Source organism: Mirounga angustirostris, unplaced genomic scaffold (genome assembly GCF_029215605.1).
Source record: "Mirounga angustirostris isolate CCGP_5_RB_7025 unplaced genomic scaffold, mMirAng1.0.hap1 SCAF_12, whole genome shotgun sequence".
NCBI classification, from domain to species: domain Eukaryota; kingdom Metazoa; phylum Chordata; class Mammalia; order Carnivora; family Phocidae; genus Mirounga; species Mirounga angustirostris.
In genome coordinates, this window is record NW_026991720.1 from 29695818 (window position 1) to 29713642 (window position 17825).

The window sequence follows — 17825 nt, forward strand, 5'->3', positions numbered from 1 at the left end:
TGTGTGTTAATTTTGTTCAATTCCCAGCTGCTTTACATCTTGACATAGAAGAATTACTGCATCACACAACGTTAGAAATATAGAAGATAATTACTGAACTTTATGTTACCATTGATGTGTGAAATTTTTCAAGGAAGAAAATCCATTCATTTGGATAAGAGGCACACTGGTTAAATGCAAACTTTGTCCCATGAAAAATTTATTCTTAACACATTTTTTTTTTCTCTAGTAAGCCATTATTTGAGAGAGCTTCAGTGAATTTTGATTTTATTTGGAGGATATGAGACACACATATTTTAGTGTGTATATTCTTCTTCTTGGTCTCTCAGGCATAGTAATAAACTTTTTAGCTGCTGAGATATTTAAAGGTGCTTTGTGCTTCTATTAGGACTGTCAGTGTGCAATCAGTTTCCTTTGGTATTACATGTCATCTTTACCTTCTCACACCTGAGAAGAGGATTTGTGGTACTTATGAGGGAAAGAAGCCGAGGTCAAAGTGAAGGGATGTGTCTGGCCCAGTTGTCTCTTTGTTCACTTTTTCGTTCTTTCTCCTTTTTCTGAAGTTCAAGAAAGAGACAAGTTTGGTTATATTCATGTCTGCTGAGTAGAGACAGAAATTGGATTACTAAGAGAAGGTTAGATATATTTAGTTGAAGAACTCTAATATTTTTAGATAAAATGAGAATCATGAGGTATTTCTCATGCTCTCCAATTTTGCTTAAGACCACTCTTAGAAACTGAATATGGAGCTGGAGGCCCATTAATCTTCTCCAGCGTGCTGTTTCTTATATTCTTATTACATACATGCATTACTCTGACCCAGTATGCTGCTTCTTAGGTTTTTATATACATACAGCATAGAATTCATATTTTTCTTCTTTGTCATTACTATAATGACCTGGAAAAGCCATGAAGACAGACAATCCAAACCTGGATCCATGGATGGCTACATGGATTCTGGGACCACCTTGAAGCTGTATGCAAAAGATTTGTATGTATGCACATCTACACTTTTCTGGGGGAGGTCCACAGCCTTTACTAGAATTTTAAATGTCCCCCAAAGGGGGCATCTGGGTGGCTCAGTTGGTTAAGTGTCTGACTCTTGATCTCAGTTCAGGTCTTGATCTCAGGGTTGAGTTCAAGCCCCACGTTGGACTCCATGTTGGGCATGGGGTCTACTTAAATGTCCCCCCAAATTAAGAATCTTTGTAAATGGACCATACTGCTCTAACTAACAGCCATACCAGGTTTTCCTTATCAAATTTAAAATGAGAAAACGCAGCCTATCTTTGCTGTAGTAAGTCTTGTTCTACTAGGGAAAAAAAGGAGACTAAGCTTATAATTAGTCTACTTTCTGCCTAAATCATAGATCATGGATTGAAGTCCAGTTTGTGATGTATTTTTTCTTACAAAGTCTTTTTTTTTTTAATATTTATTTATTTAAGAGAGAGAGAGAGAGGGAGAGGTGGAGGAGCAGCAGAAGGAGAGGGACAGAGAGTCCTAAGCGGACTCTGCACTGAGCACTGGGGAGGGGGGTGCCAACATGGAGCCCAATGCGGGCCCAACGTGGGGCCTATGCAGGGCTTGATCTCATGACCCTGAGATCACGACCTGAGCAGAAACTAAGAATTGGATGCTTAACCAACTGAACCACCCAGATGCCCCTCTTAAAAGTCTTTTGTGGGACTTACCTAGCCTTCTCTCTTTTTCCCTATTTCTTTCTGTTTCTTCCTCCCTCTCCCCCCACTCTTTCCTCAGTTGTCCTTTGTTTCTCTCTCTGTGTAGTTAAAAAGAATGAACTAGAGAACTGAGACTTATTGCATAAATTTGGCCTTAAAGTTTCTTTACTGTTAATACCCTAAGTATTCAGGGATCCACACACCCCCCCTTGAATTATCTAGAGAACTACATATAAATGGTAGGTAAAAAGGGACAAGTTGAAGCATTATCCTTTGATGGAGTTTGTTTTAGGATGTAGTGGAAGGACCTAGTGGTTAAGAGTTAGGCTAACTGCGGTGACTTAGCCTAGCAAACTCTGGGTTGGGTCCAGATGATAGGCATTGGGGATGCTTCTGCAAGAGCTTACACATATCTCACAATTGGACAATGAACAAGACAGTGGGGACATTCTTGCTTGTGCATATGTTATTTTATCCTTGAATAAACAGGGATGCAAAACTCTAATCTGAAATTTCTAAGAGTAACCTAAGATATCATTCACATTTTGTGGCCCTGTTTTATCAGAATTGCACTATTCTAGTATGTACTAGACTGTATGTTATATAAGTCAAATAACTGCATCTTTTACCTTAGTATTTTTAGAAACTAATTGGATACAGGGCACATAGTAGGTATTCAAAACTGGCCAACTACATTTCTTAATCCTATGTGGTAGGAATTCACTTTTTTTCCTTACTGATTGTGGTCTTTCTCTTCATTCCTGATTTTCAAGGTCATGGATCACAATGTTCCTTAAATCTCAACTGCCCCTCCCCTTTATCCAAAACTGGCATATTTAGAATTATGGCTGACAATTTGCCAAATTGGTCCAATTAAAAATATTTCACAATATAATGCTGGGTGGCATTATGCACTCACATGTGGATAATTATCAAACCTGCTGGAGCTTTTAAAATAAAATCCTTTCAAATTTCTGAGAGACTTGTACCCAATAATAGTTTTCTTAATAATTCTGTCCTCCCCTCCAATATTATATTCTGGTTGATTTGAAATTTTGTCCAATCAAGAACTTAATATTTAGTATGTTCAGTTATTTGCAAAAATATGGGCCATATTTGAAATACTGTCTGTAATTACTAATGGAGCAATTGTGGATTTATCCTTGATTGGGTGTGCATGCTTATGGATGATTTTCCCATTTGTTATTTGAATAATTGTGCTTATAAAATAAAAGACACAACCATAGAAAGATCCAATCTAGTTTGATCATTGCAGAACTATTTGAAGAAAAAGAGATGGGTTGTGTGAGTCAATTATCGTAAAGAGAATGGAAAGTAAATGATTCCAGTGATTTCTTTTAGATTAGTAAAAGCAGCACAGAAAGCCTCCCAATTCCCCTTCTTCCTCCTTAACTAATTTTGTGTTGGCTTTATTGCTAGCAAGTCCACAGGCATACACAACACCTCTCCTCCATACCCTGAGGGAATTAAAGCTGTTGACAATATCTGGAAGAAAATAGAGAACTTGAATCTCTTTTTGTGCTATACAGGCATGCAACTCAGTAAAATAAAACTAGTAAATGAGGAATTAACTCAATTTAAGATAATGAAAAGTGCGCTCATATATCAAGTAAAGGTGTGCATGGAAAACACATTGAGCTTGGGGATTGAGAGAGGTAGATGTGTCACGTTCAACTGAAATACCCGGTGTGGTTTTTAAACGTAGAATTACAAAAAGACACAAATAATTATCAACTCATCGACCAGCCAACTCATAAAATCTACAATTCCTCAATAGTTTGTTTTATAATGATGATACACAAAGATTATTTCCCTTTACCTAGCATCCTCTTAAATATCATTTGTTTGCATTCTAACCTGAGTGACAAAGTAATTAGGTTTATTAATTGGAGTGCCATCCACACAAAACTCAACTTTTTTGGAAAGATTATCAGTATTTGAGTCCCTGGGTTTTAAAATCTGGCTAATTAGGGCGCCTGGGTGGCTCAGTTGGTTAAGCGACTGCCTTCGGCTCAGGTCATGATCCCAGGGTCCTGGGATCGAGCCCCGCATCGGGCTCCCTGCTCAGCGGGGAGTCTGCTTCTCCCTCTGACCCTCCCCCCTCTCATGCTCTCTCTCTATCTCATTCTCTCTCAAATAAATAAATAAAATCTTTAAAAAAAAATCTGGCTAATTAAAACATGGCTTCATGGATCTTGTAAAATAAAAAGTAATAATCCAGAACAAATTATAATTAAATATAATACTCAGTACCTCTGTAGACAGATATCCTTCTATTTTTTCTGAGTATGAGGTCTGGGATTGTAAGACGAAAATTTGGCAAATATTCTGCTACTCTTTGGTTCGAAAGTTATGGCAGAGTTGACCTACTTCCAAATATCCTTTATGGATATCAGATGCTAGTGTTGTTATTTATCTTTGAGGTTTTCTTTTCTACCTGTAAATCAACTTGATCCTGAATTCTAGTTTCCTCCAATATTTGGCTACAAAATCTTTAAACCTCCAATTTTCTACCACTTTTGACTTAGAATAACTAAGAAAAAAAATTGCCCTTTTCCCGAAGCCCTACAAACTGAATGTGAGCAGTTTGATATAAACATCAGAGAAATCGCCACAATAACTCATGTTTAGACAATCTTTTTGCCTGTTACTATGTGGGCCACTCAGAAAATTTACCTGAACACTGATGATATCATCAGAGACATTCAAACTGCAAAAGATGCTTCAACACTGACGTCTAGAAATCTTGACTGGTTGCTACCTGGGCTTAAAAACTGGTTTATAATTTGTGCCAATAATTAACCATCATTTTTCTTTTGTTTCCATAGAAACATTATTAAATACTTGATTTCTTGCATAATCTAGGCCTAATTTCACAAGCCCAGGTGCATCACCATCTCCTAAAATGAGGCACAACTGTTTAACTGAACTGACTAACAGATTAATCAATGAAATAATGGAGCAATCTACAGCTCAGCTTTTACTATATGAAACTTCTAGGGAAGTTTCAGAGAAGGGAACTGATGGGGTTCAGAAAAGGCTACCCCAGAATGTGCCACTTTAGCATGTGGATTATTTTAAGCTGAAGAGAATCAAGGCCAGAAAAACTCAGGAAGAGCTTTTCACCTCCCCCATTAAGTGCCTAAAAGAATTTAGGTAGAGGGCCTTGTCGAGGCAGACAGCTATCACCAGAAACAGCTACAAAGAGTATGGACTAGGTGTGGTAAGCTGGGAGAGTTCAGCCTATTTTTTCAAATTCCTCTCTGTGCCCAGCTGTCTCTGTGTGGCACGACAAACAGACAAACATTTGTTTACCAAACATTTGCTCTTCCCATCTTCCTGTGATTTATCTTCTTCCTTTTGATGTCCCAGACCCCTACCTTCTTGTCCTTAGCTTGGGGTGGCATATAAGCTTCAATTGCCTGACTTAAATTTGTTTTTCTTTTGTTGATCTGTCTTATGTCAGTTTAACTAACAGAGCAGCCAAAACAACCTAAAAAGGTAGGGAATTTTTTTTCCTCCCCTATGTATGTAAACATTTTTGTGAGCATAGAAAAAGGTGAGGAAATATAAATAATACACAGGTTAGTATCGGTTACCTCAGGGAGATGAAACTGGAGAATGCTGGGCGTAAATAATTACATTTTTAAATTCTTTATTGTATTTTTATTGTTATAGCTAGCTGTTTTGCTCTTAGAATAAAAAAACAGTAAATTGGGGCGCCTGGGTGGCTCAGTTGGTTGAGCGACTGCCTTCGGCTCAGGTCATGATCCTGGAGTCCCGGGATCGAGTCCCGCATCGGGCTCCCTGCTCGGTGGGGAGCCTGCTTCTCCCTCTGACCCTCCCCCCTCTCATGTGCTCTCTCTCTCTCATTCTCTCTGTCTCAAATAAATAAGTAAAAATCTTTAAAAAAAAAAAACAGTAAATTAAGAAAGTAAAAGTTTACATAAATTTCCAGTTGCTCTTATTTTTATTTATCATAGATTAGCAAAATCATCATGAAATTTGAGGACAATTATGGACTTGTCATCTTTTTAATTGTCTCATTATTTCATAAAATAAAAAAGTATTTAAATATCAAGTGTGTAGAGAAGGCATAAAATCACTTTATTAAAAATCACATAGTTATTTTGCTCTTCTTATTGTTGATTGGTGAAATGTGATCATAAATTCATTTTGTTTGTATCCTCTCCTTTTTGTTAATATGGTTAATGTGGACTGAAAGTGGATTCCAATACTAAAAAGTAGTAAGTGATTATTTCTCTAAGACAAGTACTTAGAAAGTTGTCTAAGAAATTAGAAGAAGAAGAAATTGAATTACTTCCAACATACCATGTACCATCATATGTCACAAATTTATCCTTCTCAGTCATATTACATATTAGATATCATCTAGAGGAACCTGCTCTTTCACAAACTGAGGTTAGGCCCAGATTGTTTGGAGAGCTCCAAAGGATTTCTGATAAACCATAAAATTGTTCTAGTTATATACCTGGTTAGTCATCCGTAGAAACAAACAAAGTTGGGCCATCTGTTAAAAGTTCTTCCTAGCCTGAAAGCATTCGGATGAATCAGTCAATGTGTTGGCAGTCATTGTAAGCTAAAAGTCTTTGGAATCCATTGAAGAAAATGAATAAGCATCAGAAATCAGGATCGGGTCCAGATCTTTATTGTATCCTTATCTTCTGGTCTGATATCTTTGCTTGTGGATCTTTTGTTTTAGTGGATAATTTCGTGCATAGGTGCATTTTATTTAGATGGTTGATTTATTTGGAGTAGGAAGGTTAAGAGAATTTGAAGGATAATTTCACTTTCATTTAAGAACAAAATAAAAGAACAAATATTTCTATTTGATATGTAAGCTCATTTTGCCTCCCCTGACATGTCATAAATAGCACATGTTTTTTTGTTTTGTTTTGTTTTATTTTGTTTTTTGGTAAAGCATATCTATTATTGGAAAAAGCAATAGAAAAAGCCAACAATAATAATAAAAAAGAAAGAGAAAGAAAAAGTCATTGCAAAATTGTGTTGTAAGGAAAGAAATATAATCAGATCACTGAGGCATTTTTTATTGGGGAGATATGCTGGGATATAGATATAGCTTAGTTATATAGAACTTTCTGATATCCAAAATGTTGTTGTAAAAAGACTTTTACCTGGCTAAAAGCAACATGATTCCAAATGCTTGGAGGTATTTAGAAGAAGCTCATAATGCTTATTCAATTAACTTTAATGAAAAAGAATGTATGAAGTATCTACCAATTCTCTCTATGGCAAACACTGTAGTAACATATGAACACTCCATAGAAAGTGTTCAACAATGGTCAAAAGCTTAAAGTCCAGTCATGGGACAGGTTGGCATTAAGAAAGCTTTCATTATATTATTTTACTTTCTCAGGTATCATTCATTAAAAATTGGAAGTGCCATCCACAAGAAGCTTTTGTAGATCCATAGACCTGCTGCCCTCCTTACTTTTACTGCCTTGTGATCCTCACTCAAAGCCTCAGCAGCCTGCGGCCGTGAGTATCATTACTAACAGCCTTAGAACATTTTATGTTCAAAAGAAAAATGAACTGCTTCTTGACAGCAAATGTTTAAACACATAGAGGTTTATGCCTCAGCTTCTGGGAGCAGCATAGATGTCCCATTTTGGGGTTTAGGAGAATCAATCCTCTCTCCTCCCCAAACCCTCCTAGTCTTACCTTTTAGATTCAAATATTTTGAGCTCACTTGCCTTTATAAACTGTAGTAAGGTTAAAAAGCCTTATCTAAATATCATTTGAGAAAGTTTCCCATATAAAAATATTTATTTATTTTTAAAAAATTTATTTATTTTTGCTTTTTTTAGTATTTTTTATTTTTTAAATTTATTTTATTATGTTATGTTAATCACCATACATTACATCATTAGTTTTTGATGTAGAGTTCCATGATTCATTGTTTGCGTATAACACCCAGTGCTTCATTCAATACATGCCCTCTTTAATACCTATCACCAGGCTCACCCATCCCCCACCTCCCTCCCCTCTAGAACCCTCAGTTTGTTTCTCAGAGTCCATAGTCTCTCATGGTTCGTCTCCCCCTCCAATCTTACCCCCTTCATTTTTCCCTTCCTACTATCTTCTTTTTTTTTTTTTTAACATATAATGTATTATTTGTTTCAGAGGAAACAGACACATGAAAAAGTGCTCAACATCACTCGGCATCAGGGAAATCCAAATCAAAACCTCAATGAGATACTACTTCACACCAGTCGGAATGGCTAAGATTAACAAGTCAGGAAATGACAGATGTTGGCGGGGATGTGGAGAAAGGGGAACCCACCTACACTGTTGGTGGGAATGCAAGCTGGTGCAGCCACTCTGGAAAACAGTCTGGAGGTTCCTGAAAAGGTTGAAAATAGAGCTACTCTACGACCCAGCAATTGCACTACTAGGTATTTACCCCAAAGACAAAAATGCAGTGATCTGAAGGGGTACGTGCACCCCAATGTTTATAGCAGCAATGTCCACAATAGCCAAATTATGGAAAGAGCCAAGATGTCCATCGACTGATGAATGGACAAAGAAGATGTGGTGTGTGTGTGTGTGTGTGTGTGTATATATATATATATATATATGTATGTGTATATATATATGTATGTGTATATATGTGTGTGTGTGTATGTGTGTATATATATGTGTGTGTATGTATATGTGTGTGTGTATGCATGTATATGTGTGTGTGTATACACACACATATACATGCACACACACAATGGAATATTACACAGCCATAAAAGGAATGAAATCTTGCCATTTGCAACAACATGGATGGAACTGGAGGGTATTATGCTGAGCAAAATAAGTCAATCAGAGAAAGATATGTATCATATGATCTCAGTGATATGAGGAATTCTTAATCTCAGGAAACAAACTGAGGGTTCCTGGAGTGGTGGGGGGTGGGAGGCATGGGGTGGCTGGGTGATAGACATTGGGAAGGGTATGTTCTATGGTGAGCGCTGTGAATTGTGTAAGACTGTTGCATCACAGACCTGTACCTTTATTATTTATTTTTAAAGATTTTATTTATTCAACAGAGAGAGACACAGTGAGAGAGGGAACACAAGCAGGGGGAGAGGGAGAAGCAGGCGTCCCGCTGAGCAGGGAGCCCGATGTGATGCGAAGCTTGATCCCAGGACCCTGGGATCATGGCCTGAGCCAAAGGCAGACGCTTAATGACTGAGCCACCCAGGTGTCCCCCATATAAAAAGATTTAAAGAAAATGATACTCAACCCTTCTTCTCCTACTCCTCTCAGTTTCTAGGAAAAAGGCCTCTGGGATGGTTCTTTTTTAAATGTTGGGTGGAAAAAAGCTATATGATATGAATACATTTTTTATTAATACATTATTATATCAAACTCAAGAGCACTGTAGGTTCTTCATTGGAACTATGAGCCTGTTACAACATAGCCTTCCTAAAAATCTTTAATGGCTATACTATACCATTGATACTTTTGTATGCAAGCAAGAATTAGCTCATATTATAATGACCTGTGTTTGCACATTTGCATATAATGGTCTTCTAAGGCCATGCAGACAGCCCTTTTCTAGTCAATAATAATGGCACAGTTTGCGTTTCATAGCAAATTAAGGCTAAACAAACTTAACATAAAAGTTATTTCCATTGAAATCCAACCAACTGGAAAGAAATAGGAGGTCATGATGTATAGGGAAAAGAAATGATCCGTTCTTAATTGAAGATTCCTTTTTACATTTACTTTTATTTAGGGAAAAGACATTTTTCTTGATTAGAAGATTTCTTCACATGACCAGTCATTGTTTCTCTTAAAAATTAAACAAGAAAGGATAATATACATTTTAGTCAGAAGACTGTACAAAGGGCATTGCTTTTAACTGGAAGAAAGACTTCAGAACTGGTAAGAATCAAAACTTGTTTTCTTCTTGGACACTGCTTATCAAGTTTTTAAAAAGTTAAATCTGAATAATATAATTATGTCATGCCCATATGTTGCAGTAGGGGGAAATGTCTATCACAAGTTATGTTCCCTACAATATAATATATCAACTATGACCATCCATAATATCTCACCCACATGTAAACCTACAGAATTTCTGAAGAGTGACAATTTTTCCTTCTGATCTCTGAAGCAACTAGAAAATCCCAAAGTAGTCTTTCTTGCTATATTTGCCTTGTAGAAATTAGTTTTCTGTTTAAATATAAATGACTCATTGGACTGACATATAAGGACAGTTGCAAATTTACTATTTTCTCCTCGCGGTATGCAATCAAAACTATAACATCTTAATCAAAGGCGAGTTTCACCATTGCAATTTAAATATATGAGGCAACGATGCATTTGCCACTCATTTTCCACCATTGTATATAGAGCATTTAAATATGTCACATAATCCCACCCACAAATACTTCTTTGCAGGTGGTGTCTTTTGGTGTTATTGCCATGTTTGTTGGACTAAGGTCTCTGATCAAGGAAACCACGTGGTTGTGTCATCCGTATCAGTCGTCGTGACTCAGATTCAAGGTAGTAAAGAGTTTTAAAGAGGGGGCTGGCCCCTATCAGCTCTATTGTAGGATATGTGGTAGCTCAGTTCCACTCACCTTAGGGCTATAGCCCAAAGACATACCATCTACATACTTCTTCACAGATGAAGACATGGCAAGGCCAGAGGGAAACTGTGAAGTCTTGCTAATTTGAATGACCTTTTCTCCTTGTTACCCTTCCCTCAGGTGGCATATGTTTTTCTCCCTTTCCAGCATCTAAGTTCACCATCTCTGAATTTTAGGCTTTCCTGTTTTATAAAAAATCCAATCTGGGCAAAAATTACTGCTACAGACTGAATACTTATGTGCCCCCAAAATTCACAGGTTGAAAGCTAATACCCCACATGGTGGTATTTGGAAGTGGGACCTTGATGAGGTGATTAGGTCATAAGGGTGGAATCCTCACGACTGGGATTTTAGTGTCATCACCAAGAAGACCCCTTCTGCCATGTGTGGACACAGAAAAGACAGTCATCCATGAAACAGAAAGGAGCTCTCACCACACACCAAATCTTCTTCTGGACTTCTCAGCCTCCAGGACTGTGAGAAATAAATTTCTATGGTTTATAAGCCATCCATTTTACTGTATTTTTATTATAGCAGCCCAAATGGACTAAGACAATACTTATTCCATTAGCTACATTGGTAGGATTTTTTCCATACAAAGACAGGAAGGTTTTAATCCCTGTATATATTTTTACCTCTCTTACTGGTGTTTAGTTTGAAGGAAGGGTTGGGTTCTCTTCATCTTTGTATTTTTCTAGTACTCAACACACTCTTGCTGTTATAGACCCAAACCACAATGCCTATCATGTGCTCCACACTGTGAAATGAATGTGTGTAAGGAGCACAACTTCAGTTAAAGCACTTTAATGACTTGTTACACAGTATTGTAATGTAAGGCAGTAAAAGAATTACAATAATGAATAAAATAGTGAATACTAGTGAACACTAGGGCAAATGAAACAGCAGTCCTTGGTGTGTTGGGGCTAGGACCCTGTCAAGTAATCACTCTGTGTTTAGAGGTTAAGAATCAGGACTTTCTTTTAAGGTTTGAATGTTGGGATGTATGACGTGCTGCTGATATGGATAAGGACTTAATTTTCACATCATATTAGGAAATACAGCCAAAGGTGAAAATAACCCCCCCAACAATAGGTCAAATGAGGGGAGAATAACAACAATAAAAAAACCTGATTTGCTTGTATAAAATAATGCTAATTTCAGTCACGTATGTGATGAATTACTTATTGTTTATGCCTTAGCCCCATGTCAGCCAGCAGATATTATGTGTATGTTAAGTATTTGACAGATTAAATTTGTTTGATTAAAATAATGAAGTCACTCATTTGGCTTCATATTTTTGGGGACCATTCTGCATACTGGTTGCATTTAAACCATGAAAGGGTACAAATACAGGAAATATTCTAGATGTTGGGAATATAGCAGGGACAAAGCAGACTCAATTTCTCTCCCTTGTTTGGAGCTTACAACGATCACTACTGATAACTCTTCCTCTTGAAAAAGTTTTGTCCGTCTCTAAAATACCAAGAACACATGTGCAATTTTCTTTGTTGGAGGTTGATTAGGGGGATTGATCCAATTCTGGTGAAAATATGGATGAGGGATGAGGTTAACCAGGATCCAGTTCAATTAGCTTTCTTAGTTTTAAACAAGCATAAGCATGAATATTAGCAAAATCCTTTGGAATGTGTTTTACTGCTTACGAGTAAACCCAGGTGATATAAGCCTACATAAATCTGTCCACTACTGAAAATCAGCCACAAGGCAAACACATGCCTAAAGAACATAAATTAAGAGTAAAATCTTCCTACCGACCAAGTCAGCTGTAGACTCCAATGAGGGACAGTACCATAATAGCACAGAAAATCTGATATATGTGTTTATCAACACCTGTTTCACATGTTATGAATAAAAATAATCAGTTTCTAATAACATATGCTCAAATTATTTCCTCTTTTTGATGGCAGCCTACTCAATTTTTCAAAATGGCCTTTGCATATCAGAAATGAACAGTCTTCTCAGAATTAGCAGTGAAAATGCATGAAATCGAACTCCATTCCTAAGCAATATCTGGCCCAGTAAAAAATTACTCTCCTGCCAGACGGCTATAGCTGCTTATTTCTCCTACATGACAAACTCCCAGAAAACACAATGGTTGTCCCCCCACCCCCCGCCCAAGCTCTGTTAAAGAGCTATTTCCCTCCGCCTTTTTGGCAAAAAGTTTTCTTGGGATGTGAGTTTGCTGCATTTGCATGTGTGGCCCAGAGGCCTCGTACAGTCTCAGCTGGATAGGTCCCTTGGAAAGGGAAATAGCTAACATATCACATTTTATGATGAGGCTGCCAGATTGTTGTTCCTCTCTATACACCTCCTGGTTGTTCTGCACGAGAGACTCCCTAGGGTGGATGGGAGAGATAAATGAGGTGTTGAGGGGAATAATAATTTTGCACAAGGTGAAAGGATAAAGGAAAAGTGAAAAACATTCCCGCTTAGCCACAGGATAAGTCATATTAATTAGTCTGCATATGACACCACTCTACAAGTGGAAATGAAATTTATGAAAAGAGAACTATAAAATGGATACACCTCATAGATAAATATCACTTGAATGCTACACTTCACACCTTTTCCATATTGTATAAAATTACTTCATTATTCATGACCTTACTAAAACACATTATAGATACACTTGGATATGAATTCTAAATACTTAATCTCAGTATGCTCTGTGTATTTAAAAATATAATAAAAGATCCATTTCTACCATTTCAGATTTAGACATTTGCTTTACAGTGACAAATTATGAAAGGAAATAGGTTTCTATGGTTCATTTGGTTAAATACCTATGAGTCAAGTCTAGTCCACAGTAATGTAAAGAGGCAGTGATGTGCATAATCTAAAAAGCATGAACACACATTTGCCTCTAGAATATACCCTTAAGTACTTTCTGCATGTTCACCTCCTGAATTTTGTTTGGCTTAGGATATTAATAAAATTTGTATTTATAAATATACCCCGACTGATGACCAGGAAAGCCAGACCATGAAAAGAGATACATGTTAGTACGGAATGCCATTTAGTGTTAAATACATGATACAGATAATCTATAAGCAGATATAAGAGAGTTGATAAAATATTAAGAGTTCTCATTTATTAACAAAAGCATGAACTAAATATAATTTTAAAGATAGAAAACCAGAAAAGTTTCTGGTTTTGAGCATGTGCAATCAAGGCATAGCCTTACTTCTTTAATCTTGCTTTGTATAATTAGGACGCCTGGGTGGCTCAGTTGGTTAAGCAACTGCCTTCGGCTCAGGTCATGATCCTGGAGTCCTGGGATCGAGTCCCGGGATCGAGTCCCGCATCGGGCTCCCTGCTCGGCGGGGAGTCTGCTTCTCCCTCTGAACCTCCTCCCTCTCATGCTCTCTGTCTCTCATTCTCTCTGTCTCAAATAAATAAATAAAATCTTTAAAAAATAATAATAATCTTGCTTTGTATAATTTGATTGATTGGATTAGACTGACAAAGATACAAGATGACCTCAATTATAATTGTAGGCAGATAAGAATGCTTATGTTTTCTGCTTTTTGTAAGTAGGATGTACATAATTATTCACACTAAAGGGGCAAATTTTTCCTCCCCGTTTCCTTTCTCTTAACCCTCCATTCGTTGTTTTTTTTTGATATTGTGGTTAAAAAAACAATGTAACATTTACCATCTTAATCATTTTTAAGGGTACAGTTCAGTAGTGTTCTCTCCACTAGTTTACAAAGGTGTTTTAACAAATGCTGGTAGGTCATGAACAATCTAGAATCTAGTGTTAAATTGACTTTGTGTATATAAATTTTTCTAGAAATACTTGAGCACAAGAGTTTACTGGAAAGCTCAATGCTCCTTTAAGAAATTTATTTGGCTATTAATATATCCCCCTTAAAATTTTGTATAGAAACAATTTTGTCAACAGACTAAAGTTATATTTCTTTAAGATGTGCCTATATCAGCATTGTTTCTCTTGTATGATGAAAGGAGTAATCACAACAGTATAATAATTATCTTTTTTTTCCAAGGAGTAATTAGGAATGCAACCCTGAATAAGTAATGGTGTGGAAATTACGGCTGGTGTCCCAAGGATCCAGTAGCTCACACATTCTTCTTTTCAAAAGTTTTTTCTATGATTATTATGCCTCATTTATGCCATCAAATATAGGATTCATCCCTTTTTTATAGCTGACGCTGCTTGTTTTGGAGTAAAGTAATTGAAGTTTATTGACTTCCTGGGGGAAAAAGTAATTTAAAGATTTTAAAAAATATTCTCCCTCTAGAAAAAATTCAAACTTTCTTCTACAAATAAAAATGGATTAACAAGTATAACTCTTGTGAATTTGCAGAAAACCTTTCCAACATGACAGTTATTACAAATATGGTTGGGAAGACATTCTGTGTTTTAGGTATTTCTTTTGTTAACTCATTTAATGCACTTTTTAAAATTGAAGTGTAGTTGACACACAATGTTATAATAGTTTCAGGTGTTATATTAGTGATTCATCAATTCTATACACTACGCTATGCTCACCACAATTAAGAATACCTACCATCTGTCACCATACAACATTATCACGATATTATTAAGTATATCCCCTATGTTGTACTTCTCATCCCTGTAGTTTATTTATTTTACAAATGGAAGTTTATACTTCTTAATCCCCTTCACTTATTATGCCCATCCTCCAACCCCCTCCCCTCTGGCAGACACCAGTTTATTCTCGGTCTTTATGATTGTTTCTGTTTGTTTATTCATTGGTTTGTTTTGTTTTTCTAGATTCCACATGTAAGTGAAATCAAGGGGGTTTGTCTTTCTCTCTCAGACTTATTTCACTTAGCTTAATACTGTTGGACATTTTGGTTGCTTACAAATCTTAGCTATTGCAAATAATGCTGCAGTAACACAAGGGTGCATGTATCTTTTCAAATTAGAGTTTTCATTTTCTTGGAGTAAACACTCAGAAGTGGAATTACTGGGTTTTATGGTATTTCTATTTTTAAATTTTTGAGGAACCTCCATGCTGTTTTCCAAAGTGTCTGCACCAATCTACGTTCCTACCAACAGTGCACAAGGTTTCGCTTTTCTCCACATCCACAGCAATACTTGCTATCTCTTGCCTTTTTGATACTAGCCATTCTGACAAGTGTAAGGTGGTATCTCACTGTGGTTTTGATTTGCATTTCCCAGAGGATTAGTGATGTTGAGCATCTTTTTGTGTGTCTGTTGGCTCATTTAATACATTTTGAAGAGGTGATATATACACATAATATCATGTTCAAAAAGAACAAAAGTGTATGTACTAATAAGTGACTATTTCTATTTCATCGCCTTCTCTGGGAGCCATTGTGACTATTTCTTGTATATCCTTTTAGGGATAGTTATTCACAGACAAGATTATGTAAGTGTACATGTGTGTATCCATATCCATATTCAAAGCTACATCTGTATTTATACCCATATATCTATATCTTTCTGCACTAATGATTTTGTACTACACTTACTCTAGTCAACTTGGCAGTTTTGCTTAATATATCAGTATATATTGTGGTGTCTCTTTCTTTTTAGTCATTGCATTGTATTTCATTGTATGTAACTCTTTGAGTATACATTATATACAATATCTGAAATTTATCTAATAATTCAATAACCCAGTCCCCTACTTTGTTGAACATTTGTGTGGTTTCTAATCTTTTGCTACTATAACCACTGCTGTAGATATCCTTATACATATGTTACTTAAAAATGGCCAATATGTCTGTAGAATACATTCCTAGAGTTAGTGTTGTTGAGTCAAAGATTCTCTGAATTATACATCATGATTGCTATTTCCAAATCACTCTGCATATAAACTGTATCATTTAACATGCCAACCAGCAGTGGATATGTGTCTATTATTCCTCACATTCACTGACAGAGTGTTTCATGTTGGAAGTACCATATCTCCAGTCAAATGCCTGCTTAATTAAATATGAATATGATGTTTCACAATCTGTAAAAGAATTTCTTTCTTATTGAAAATATCAAATATCTTGAATTCTTGGAGTCACTCTAGGATTTGAAGAAACAATCAAGCACAACTTGCCACTGAAACAAGCTAAAGAATCATGTGAGAGATTTCAACCACTCCTGCCTTCTCTGTAATAATACAATACAATTTAATGGAAAGGGGCATTAAAATAATTGCTCATAATAAACATTTGTTGATCACTAACCCCATAGGAAGTACTGAAGAAAGAACTCAGAATTGGGTATGGTGTGGGTACATTTAGGCCACAATTAAAAGTTGGGTAGAAGTTGCTGCGGCTGAGGTTGAAGAGGTTGCTGCCTGTGTTCTCCTTTAGGATTTTGATGGACTCCTGTCTCACATTGAGGTCTTTCAACCATTTGGAGTCTATTTTTGTGTGTGGTGTAAGGAAATGGTCCAGTTTCATTCTTCTGCATGTGGCTGTCCAATTTTCCCAACACCATTTGTTGAAGAGACTGCCTTTTTTCCATTGGACATTCTTTCCTGCTTTGTCAAAGATTAGTTGACCATAGAGTTGAGGGTCCATTTCTGGGCTCTCTATTCTGTTCCATTGATCTATGTGTCTGTTTTTGTGCCAGTACCATACTGTCTTGATGATGACAGCTTTGTAATAGAGCTGGAAGTCCAGAATTGTGATGCCGCCAGCTTTGCTTTTCTATTTCAATATTCCTCTGGCTATTCGGGGTCTTTTCTGGTTCCATACAAATTTTAGGATTATTTGTTCCATTTCTTTGAAAAAAGTTGATGGTATTTTGATAGGGATTGCATTAAATGTGTAGATTGCTCTAGGTAGCTTTGATGGGGATGCGGAGAAAGGGGAACACTCCTACACTGTTGGTGGGAATGCAAGCTGGTGCAGCCACTCTAGAAAACAGTATGGAGTTTCCTCAAAAAGTTGAAAATAGAGCTACCATACGACCCAGCAATTGCACTACTGGGTATTTACCCCAAAGATACAAATGTAGGGATCCGAAGGGGTACGTACACCCTGATGTTTATAGCAGCAATGTCCACAATAGCCAAACTATGGAAAGAGCCAAGATGTCCATCGACAGATGAATGGATAAAGAAGATGTGGTATATATATATATATATATATATATATATATATATATATATATATACAATGGAATATTACGCAGCCATCAAAAGGAATGAAATCTTGTCATTTGTGGGGCGCCTGGGTGGCTCAGTCGTTAAGCGTCTGCCTTTGGCTCAGGTCATGATCTCAGAGTCCTGGGATCGAGCCCCGCATCGGGCTCCTCGCTGTGCGGGAGGCCTGCTTCTCCCTCTCCCACTCCCCCTGCTTGTGTTCCCTCTCTCTCTGTGTCTATCTCTGTCAAATGAATAAATAAAATCTTTAAAAAAAAAAAAAAAGAAATCTTGCCATTTGCAACGACGTGGATGGAACTGGAGGGTATTATGCTGAGTGAAATAAGTCAATCAGAGAAAGACATGTATCATATGAT

General features: G+C 36.7%; 1 protein-coding gene and 1 long non-coding RNA gene across 3 annotated transcripts in view; both read left to right on the forward strand.

Moving 5' to 3' along the window:
* LOC135362079 (uncharacterized) overlaps nucleotides 1–7879 on the forward strand; it is a 47174-nt gene extending 39295 nt beyond the window's left edge. The window contains exons 2-3 of the long non-coding RNA XR_010406408.1: nucleotides 7099–7220; nucleotides 7866–7879. This is a non-coding gene — a long non-coding RNA (uncharacterized LOC135362079). The remainder of the gene's footprint in view (nucleotides 1–7098; nucleotides 7221–7865) is intronic.
* The window catches only part of TSPAN12 (tetraspanin 12), a 290076-nt gene that overhangs the window by 173505 nt on the left and 98746 nt on the right, over nucleotides 1–17825 (forward strand). The gene's annotated exons all lie outside the window — the stretch shown is intronic.